This window comes from Triticum dicoccoides, chromosome 5A (assembly GCF_002162155.2).
Source record: "Triticum dicoccoides isolate Atlit2015 ecotype Zavitan chromosome 5A, WEW_v2.0, whole genome shotgun sequence".
Lineage (NCBI taxonomy): Eukaryota > Viridiplantae > Streptophyta > Magnoliopsida > Poales > Poaceae > Triticum > Triticum dicoccoides.
Genome location: NC_041388.1, coordinates 178,174,411 through 178,183,675, shown reverse-complemented (window position 1 = coordinate 178,183,675; position 9,265 = coordinate 178,174,411).

Sequence of the window (9,265 nt, the reverse complement as noted above, 5' to 3'; positions counted from 1 at the left end):
TAGAATACCCTAATGCAGTTGTTAGTTCAGAACCAAGGCAACAACAACAACAACAAAAACAATCCACCACCACCACCACCAGTTGACAACTTAGCCTATTTTTTGAGGTTGCAACTGCCGGTGTTTTCCAGTAGCACCGAGCTTATAGTAGCAGATGATTGGCTCCGCAGGATTGGAAGGGAGTTAGCCACTGCAGGATGTACTGATGCTGAGAAGGTGCATTTTCCCGCACACCAGTTGGATGGACCAGTAGCATCATGGTGGGAGAATTACACTGTCACCTACCCCATAGCCACAGTGACATGGGACCAGTTTCAGCAAGCCTTCCATACCGCCCATGTCTCAAATGGAGCCATGAATTTGAAGAAGTGTGAGTTTCGCAACTTACGCCAGGGGAACCGTACTGTGGCTCAGTACAAAAATGAGTTTAGCAAGTTATCTCGCTATGCCCCTGATGATGTGGCCACAGATGCCGCAAAGCAGGAGAAGTTTATGGAAGGGCTGAATGATGAGATGAGTATGTAGTTGATGGTGGCAACATTCACCAACTACCAGGAGTTGGTAGATAAAGCTCTTATGATTAAAGGGAAGCAGCAGCAGATTGGGAGCCGTAAGAGAAAGTATGGACAAAGGAGCTCAGCAGAAGCCTCGCCTAACCCCGAACTCGGGAGGACTTGTTCATAACCATGGAGGCCACACCCATAATGGAGGAAGTAACCATAATCATACTGGCCCTAGGAATGGGAATGGGAATGGAGCAAGCAACATTCAGAACTGCCCCAATCCAGCCACACCCACCAAGAGGGACCTAAGCCACGTTACTTGTTTCAAGTGCAAGAAGACTGGACACTATGCCACGGAGTGCCCTGAAGGGAAGAATAGTAACGGAAATGGGAGCACTGGGAAGAAGCCCAATCCATTCAACAAAGGACAAGTGAACCACGTTAACGTGGAGGAGGTTGAAGAGCAGCCAAACGCGGTTATAGGTAAGTTTTTGGTTAAGTCATTTACCGCTCTTGTTCCTTTCGATACTGGTGCATCGCATTCATACATATGAAGGGAATTTGTGGATAAGTTTAAACTACTGACCCAAACCCTTAGGACCCCTCTGTTAGTAAGCTCATCCGGAGCAGAATATATGGCTAGTCGATGGTGTGACCAGATATCCTTAACCATTGGCAACCATGTTTTTCCGTCCGACCTAATTATCTTGGAGTCACAAGGATTGGATGTGATATTAGGAATGGATTGGATGTCAAAGTATGGAGGAAGCATTGACTGTGTTAGTAAGTCAATTTGTCTCACCACCCCGGAGGGAAAGAGGATCAAGTATATATCTAGGCATGCGCCAAGAAGTAGCCATGTAAATACCTTCACGGGAGTTGTTCAGGAGGAAGTGCTTGTAGTAAAGGATTATCCGGATGTTTTCCCAGAGGAGTTACCAGGCATCCCACCGGATCAAGATATTGAGTTTTTGATGGAGCTACTGCCAGGCATAGGGCCAATATCCAAGAGACCCTATAGGATGCCCGCGAATGATCTGGAGGAGATTAAGAAACAAATCAAGGAGTTATTGGAGAAAGGTTACATTCGATGGAGTTCATCACCATGGGGAGCTCCAGTGCTTTTGGTTGAGAAGAAGGATAAGTCCCTAAGAATAGTTGTTGATTATCGGGCTTTGAATGAGGAAATGATTAAGAACAAGTACGCATTGCCGATGATCAATGATCTGTTTGACCAGCTGCAAGGAGCTAAGGTGTTTTCAAAGATCGATCTGGAATCAGGATATCATTAGTTGAAGATACGAGGGAAGGATATACCAAAGACAGCCTTCACCACACGGTACGGGCTATATGAATATACGATCATGTCATTTGGACTGACTAACGCCCCTGCCTATTTCATGAGCATGATGAACAAGGTGTTCATGGAATATTTGTGTCAGGACCCCGATTCTAAGTCACACCGATCTAGCCTATAACACCTCATATCACTTTGTGTCTTCACGCACGGTATTCCCACGGGTGTCGCCTTACCATGGCCTGGGACCGTTTGCGCCTTTTGGCTCACGTATATGATAGTGTCGCTAGCATCCATATGACAGAGAACCCGGGCCGACATGACTAGTCGTGAACCCAAGGTGGCACTAACTTACGGGGACAGGAATACATGAATCAACATCGAGCATGTCGGTCAACAGCGTGCGAATCCGGGCTGTAGCACTGGGCTAACAGGACTCCGGATGTCACCGCGTGACATTTCCCCGAAGGGACAGACACAGGAACGAAGTGAATCACATGCCGACCAGTCAAGTGTTCCGGAGCAGTAGTGCTGGGCTAGCAGGACTACCATGGCTCATGGAAGCACAAGACTACATTTCCCCATAAGAGAGGCTACCAAGGATAAACAACTAGGTTGTCGGATCCCACACATACCAAGCATTTCAATCATACACACAATATGCTCGATATGTGTAAATACAACATGGCATCACAACATAACTCTACGACTCAAGTATTTATTCATTAGGCTCCGAGGAGCGAGATATTACAAACATGGGTCTCACGACCCAACATTCAGAGCATACAAGTCAAAGCACATGCGGAAGCTTAACTTGTCTGAGTACAGACAACTAAAAATGAACAAGGCTGAGGAGCCTGACTATCTACTAGACCCTCCCAAGGGTACAAGATCGTAGTTGAGGTAACAAGCTAAACGTCGAAGCCCACGTGGAACTACTAGCGAGATTGAAGTCTCTCTGCAAAACATAAAATAAGCAAACGTGGGTACAAATGTACCCGGCAAGACTTACATCAGAACTAACCACATATGCATCGGTATCAACAAAGAGGGTGGTGGAGTTTAACTGCAGCAAGCCAGCTTTGACTCAGTGGCTAACCTGAACTACGACTGCAAGTAACTCTTTTGAGGTGGCGCACACGAGTCCACAAATTCACCATACCAATACACCACTATGGATCCGCTCCCGTCTCCCTGCGAGAACGCCATCCATAGCACTCACGCTTATCTTGCGAGTTTTAGAGTATCCACTTTCACTTGTCTATGAACTATGCAAGGGGTCCAAGTTTCCATATCCGAGGAATCCGGCTATTCGAATAGATAATGATAACCCTGCAGGGGTGTACTTCTTCAGACACGCTCTCGCCACTTATCGCCCTGTACACGTCATGTACCTCGGCAACCTTCAAGCGGAAGCCGGGCGAGGGAGTCGGCCACGACCTGACTAACCAACAAGTCTCTCGTCCAAGTTTATCGCCTATTCGGGTTCCATCCGCAAGGAGATCCGGCCAGGGTGTCGCTCACTGCCCCAAACGATGTTTGCAGGGTTCCCAAGCCCACCATCCGGGTGCCACTTGGTACACCATGCCACTGTGCCTAGTCTGTCCCAAGCCCACCTGTATCGGGTGCCACTTGGTAGACTACTAACACTACCTACAAACACCAGAAACTAGTTGCAACTCCTGGACAGAGATCGAGTTGATTAATAAGCCAAGAGGGGCCGAGTTACCGAAACCCAATGTGTGGTAGTACCTGTTCATGGATCACAAACACAGAACTCAGTTCCTGAGAACGGCTGTAATGAGACAACCCACCATGTACTCCTACATGGCCTCTCACCACTGCCTTTACCAAATCGTGTTCGCACACTTAGCTCTCAACGGTAGGACACGTTCACCACGTTCCAATTCATTCCCGATGAATCAGACCAGACTCAACTCTAAGTAGTAGCAGGCATGACAAACAAGCATGAATGAGTAGGCACATCAGGCTCAAACAACTCCTACTCATGCTAGTGGGTTTCATCTATTTACTGTGGCAATGACAGGTCATGCAGAGGAAAGGGTTCAACTACCGCAGCATGTAACAGTTGAATCGGTGTTGCCCTAATGCAGTAAAAGAGAGCCGGAGCGAGAGAGTGGGACTGTATCGGAATGAACAAGGGGGTTTTGCTTGCCTGGCACTTCTGAAGATAGTATAGTTCTTCATCGGTGTCATCGAATTCATCGCTGGATCAACATCTACTGAGGGGGGACAAACATCGGCAACTGAGAAAGAACTCAATCAACACATGACGATATGCAACAATATGATGCATGCTATGACATGGCAATATGAATGTGTTTTGGGCTAATGCAAGCTAGAACATATTGAAATGAGTCCATTTGAACCAAGGATTCAAATGCAAACCCATTTTATGAAGTCATATAAGTGCATTAACTTGTTTCACCTAAAAAGCAAGGTTAAAGTGTTCTAACATGCATGAAACTAGCATAAATGGATAGATTGGATTTTTCTGATAATTTTTCATATATAATTTATCTTATTTGGAGTTATAAATAATTTTCTATGATTTTTAGAAGTTTTGGGCATTTTCTGGAATTTTCTAATTATTTTAAATCCAGAAAATCAATTACTGCATTAGCATTGCGTCTGGGTGACGTCAGCAGGGTCAACAGGCCGGTCCAGGTCAAACCTGACCAGTGGGGTCCACTGGTCAGTGACCCGGGGTCATCAGTGTCACGGACAGGTGGGTCCGGTCAACGGCCATGTCAGCAGGGTCAACTCTGACTGGTGGGGCCATGGTTAGTTAAAACTAATCAGAAACTAAACTATGGTTAATTAAGGGCGTGGGGCCCATATGTCGGTGTCACTGGAGGGTTAATTAGTGGGGCTGTTAGCTACTAATGACGGGCCACGTCATCTCACCGGAGTTCAACCGGCGGCGACCATAGAACACGGCGGGGCGCGCCGGATTTGCGCTAGAGGCGTCGGGTTAGTGCGCTGAGGGCACCAGAGCATAGCCCTTGCTCGCCCGCATCAAGAGGAGGCGGAGTTGGGCGCGAGGCTCGCCGGAATCAATGCCGGCGACGAGGTTTGCGGCGGCCGTGGTTCGGTCAAGCTCGGAATCAGCGTTGTAGTGCACGGCGGTTCGAGCGGTGGGGTGCTTCGTGCTCCTGGAGACACGCTGAGCACGGTGACGCTCTCAGGCTCGAGCTGCAGTGGCTACAACGACGACGGCGACATGGCCGGCAGCAGGGGAAGCTCGGCCACGGCGGTTACGGACGCTGGAGGTCGCAAACAACGAAGATAACGAGGGGGAGAAGACGGTGAGCTCACAGCGGTCACGTAGACAAGCTCAGCGGGCTCGGGGATGCTCTGGACGAGGCGAATCGATGGAGTTGATCTCCAGGCACCGGAGGTGAAGATGACAACGCTCCGGTCGACTAGGGCCTCTTCTGGTCGCGTGCGTCGGTGTGTTGCTCCACAGGGTCGTGGCGGAGCTTGGGGATGCGGAGAGGGAGCGAGGGAGTGGCTGCAGCCACGGCGAACAGCGTTAGTGCGCTCCGGCTCGTTCGGTCGGCCATGGGAGAGAGAGCAGAGGGGAGGAAGAGGTTGCGGGCGAGGGAGAGAGAAGACAGGGGTCTCTGGCATCTCCGTGGCGTCGCGAGGACAGGGCGAAGGGGGAGCAGGAGGTGGAAGCAGGAGGTGGAGCTCGGTTGCGCGCGCGTTGACATGGCGTCGTCCTCCTGGCAGAAGCTAGGAGACGACTGGCAGGGGTTGGTGGGTTGGGCCAACTGGGCCAGCACCAGGTAAGTGGCTGGGCTTCTCTCTCTCTCCGTCCTTTCTAATTTTATTCTGTTTTTCTATTTTTCTGCTTTATGTTTGCAAATAAAATACCAACCAAAACACTTTGGTTAATTCTGTAAATTTTTGTGAGGAATATTTGAATTATTTTCAAACCACACAATAAATTTCAGAATATTTGGAGCAACCAATATTTAATGGTAACTTTTAAACTCCAACTCAAATACCATAATGATTTAATTCAATGACCAAAATGTCCTGGAAAAATATGCATCATCTCTGGTAGAGGATTTCACCTTTTTCCATAAATCATGAACATTTTTAAAAGGATATTTTGAGGTCATTGAAAATATTTTGGTTGAACCTATTTGAATTGCATTTGTGCTAGGGTTTATCAATCGTCATTTCAAATTTATTAAATTGAACATGATGACATGAATGCTTATGAAACTAAGTGCAATCAAAGTCTAGGGCTGTGACAATTTGGATAAGTTTTTTGTGGTGTTCATTGATGATATAATGGTATATTAGAAGAATGAAGAGGAACACATGGAGCATTTGCGTTTAGTTCTCGGGAAACTCAAGGAACATTAGCTATATGCCAAGTTCAGCAAATGCGAGTTTTGGTTGAAGGAAGTCGGATTCCTTGGACATGTTATATCAGGAGAAGGTATAGTAGTAGATCCCACCAAGGTTCAGTCAGTCACTAAATGGTTGGCACCCACTTCAGTTAGCGAGATCCGCAGTTTTCTTGGACTCGCAGGATACTACCGAAGATTCATTGAGATTTTCTCAAAGACTGCAAAGCCCATGACACAATTATTGAAGAAGGATACCAAGTTTAAATGGACGGAAGATTGCGAGGCAAGTTTCCAGGAGCTGAAGAAACATTTGACTACAGCCCCAGTGCTGACACTACCAGATATACGTAGGGATTTTCAAGTGTATTGCAACGCCTCTCGCTTAGGACTTGGAAGTGTGCTTATGCAGGACAGAAGAGTTGTTTCGTATGCCTCACGACAACTAAAACCACACGAGTTAAATTATGCCACGCATGATTTGGAGCTAGCAGCCGTAGTGCATGCGTTGAAGACTTGGAGACATTACCTTATTGGAAACCATTGTGATGTGTACACGGATCATAAGAGTTTGAAGTACATTGTCACCCAGAAGGAGCTGAACCTTAGGCAGAGAAGATGATTGGAGCTTATAAAGGATTATGACATGAAGCTTCATTATCATCCAGGAAAGGCCAATGTCGTAGCAGATGCTTTGAGACGGAAGAGCTATGCTAATACCCTAATAAGAACGGGATTGCCAAAGGAGTTAGCAGAGGATCTCCGGGAACTTTGATTGGAGATTGTTCCTAGAGGTTTTCTTGCAACAATGGAGGTGCAGTCTACATTGTTGGGAAAGATTCGAGAAGATCAGAAGGATGACAAAGAGATTGCTGAGATAAAGGAGAAAATGAGCGAAGGAAAGGCCAAAAGTTTTCATGAGGATGACACGACACCCTGTCGTTTGAGGACCGTGTTTATGTGCCCAATAACACAGAGATCAGGAAGTTAATACTTCAGGAGGCACATGACTCACCATACTCGATAAACCCCAAAAACACCAAGATGTATTTGGATTTAAAGAAACATTTTTGGTGGAGAGGGATGAAGAAGGATATCGCCGAGTATGTGGCCGTATGTGATGTATGTTAGAGAGTAAAGGCAGAGCATCAAAAGCCAGCAGGATTGTTACAGCCTATGCCGATACCCGAATGGAAGTGGGATAAACTTGGCATGGATTTTATCACCGGATTGCCCAGGACCAAATCAGGATATGATTCTATATGGGTAGTAGTTGACCGTTTGACCAAAGTGGCACACTTTATCCTAGTGAAAACAACTTATACCAGTGCAAAGTTGGCCAAGATATATATGACCAAGATCGTATGTCTGCATGGAGTTTTGAGGACCATCGTATCAGATAGAGGAACACAATTTACTTCAAAGTTTTGGCATCAGCTGCACCAGACTTTGGGAACGAGATTGGAGTTTAGTACAACATTTCACCCGCAGACAGATGGACAGACCGAGAGAGTCAATCAGATTCTGGAGGACTTGTTGAGAGCCTGTGTGCTAGATTATGGATCTAGTTGGGATGACAATCTGCCTTACGGAGAGTTCTCATACAACAACATTTACCAAGCCAGTTTGAAGATGGCACCGTTCGAAGCCCTGTATGGACGAAGGTGCATAACACCATTGACGTGGGATGAAGTCGGAGACCGACAGTTGTTTGGACCATACTTGATCAAAGAGTGTGAGGCGAAGGTTAAACTGATCCGGGATAGACTGAAGATAGCTCAATCCAGACAGAAGAGTTATGCAGATTCGAAACGGGACGAGGTAACCTATGAAATTGGAGATAGAGCATACCTGCGAGTATCACCTCTGCGAGGAGTGAAACGTTTTGGAGTTAAGGGAAAGTTAGCCCCGAGATTTGTAGGACCATATCATGTTTGGGAACGGATGGGAGAAGTTTCCTACAAGCTGGCGTTACCTAAAGGTCTGTCAGGAGTTCACGATGTGTTTCACCTTTCCCAGTTGAAGAAGTGCCATGCTGAGATGGCCGACATACCGCTAAGAGATACCGTACCCTTGGAGGTGATTCAGTTGGACAATGACTTGACTTATGAGGAGAAGCCAGTCAAGAATTTGGAGTTTGCTAGTCGAGTCACCCGCAGCAAGGTCATCAAGTTTTGCAAAGTTCAGTGGAGCCACCATACCGAGTACGAAGCCACGTGGGAACGAGAGGATGATCTCCGCAAAGACCACCCACCACTATTTTCTAGCCAACCCGAATATCAAGGGCGAGATTCATCTTAAGGGGGGTAGGTTTGTAACATCCCAAATTTTCAATTTGGAATGTTATACATAGATCATTCTTGCATATCATATTTTATTGCATTTCGTCTCGCGATCCTCAAAATCCTAAGCAACTCAAGGACCCTCGGAGAGAGATGGGGATTCCCCTGGTTTTCAAATTTGATTTTTATCAAATTTTGAAACGAGGATTTTGGTTTTAATTATTTTTCTCTCTGAAAATATTTCATATTAAAATATATGATAGGAGATAATATGACTTCTCCAAAATAAATGAAATATTGGAGGAAAAATATTAAAATCAATATTTGTTTTATTTTGTATTTTATATGCAATTTTGTTTGCATTAGAAAAATTGCACGTTTTCAAAATTGCATTTTAGGGCCAAGAAAATGTTCATCTCGTTCTAAATATTTTATTTAGATGGAGAAAATTTGTTTTGGAATTTTTAGAATTTTATTTTATTTTCTAGGTTTTTTTAGTTTCGGCGGAATTATTTAAAAAAATGCCAGGGATAACTGGGCCAAAGCCCAGCCGCCAGGCCCACCTCCCCGCGCCGCCGTCTCCTAGCGGGAGACTGCCGCTACGCCGCCCGAACTGGAATCCGGCTCGGACTCCACTTCCCCGCGCCGTGCCCCCTCCCCCAAGCCGAGCCCCCTCCTCCTTACAAGACGCGCCCCGCCGCCCTTGGAGCCGCCCACCCTGCCGCCGCGAGCCGCTGACCCCGCCGCTGCAAGCCGCCGCTCGCCGGAGCCGCTGCCGTGCCGCCCCGCCGTCCTTTG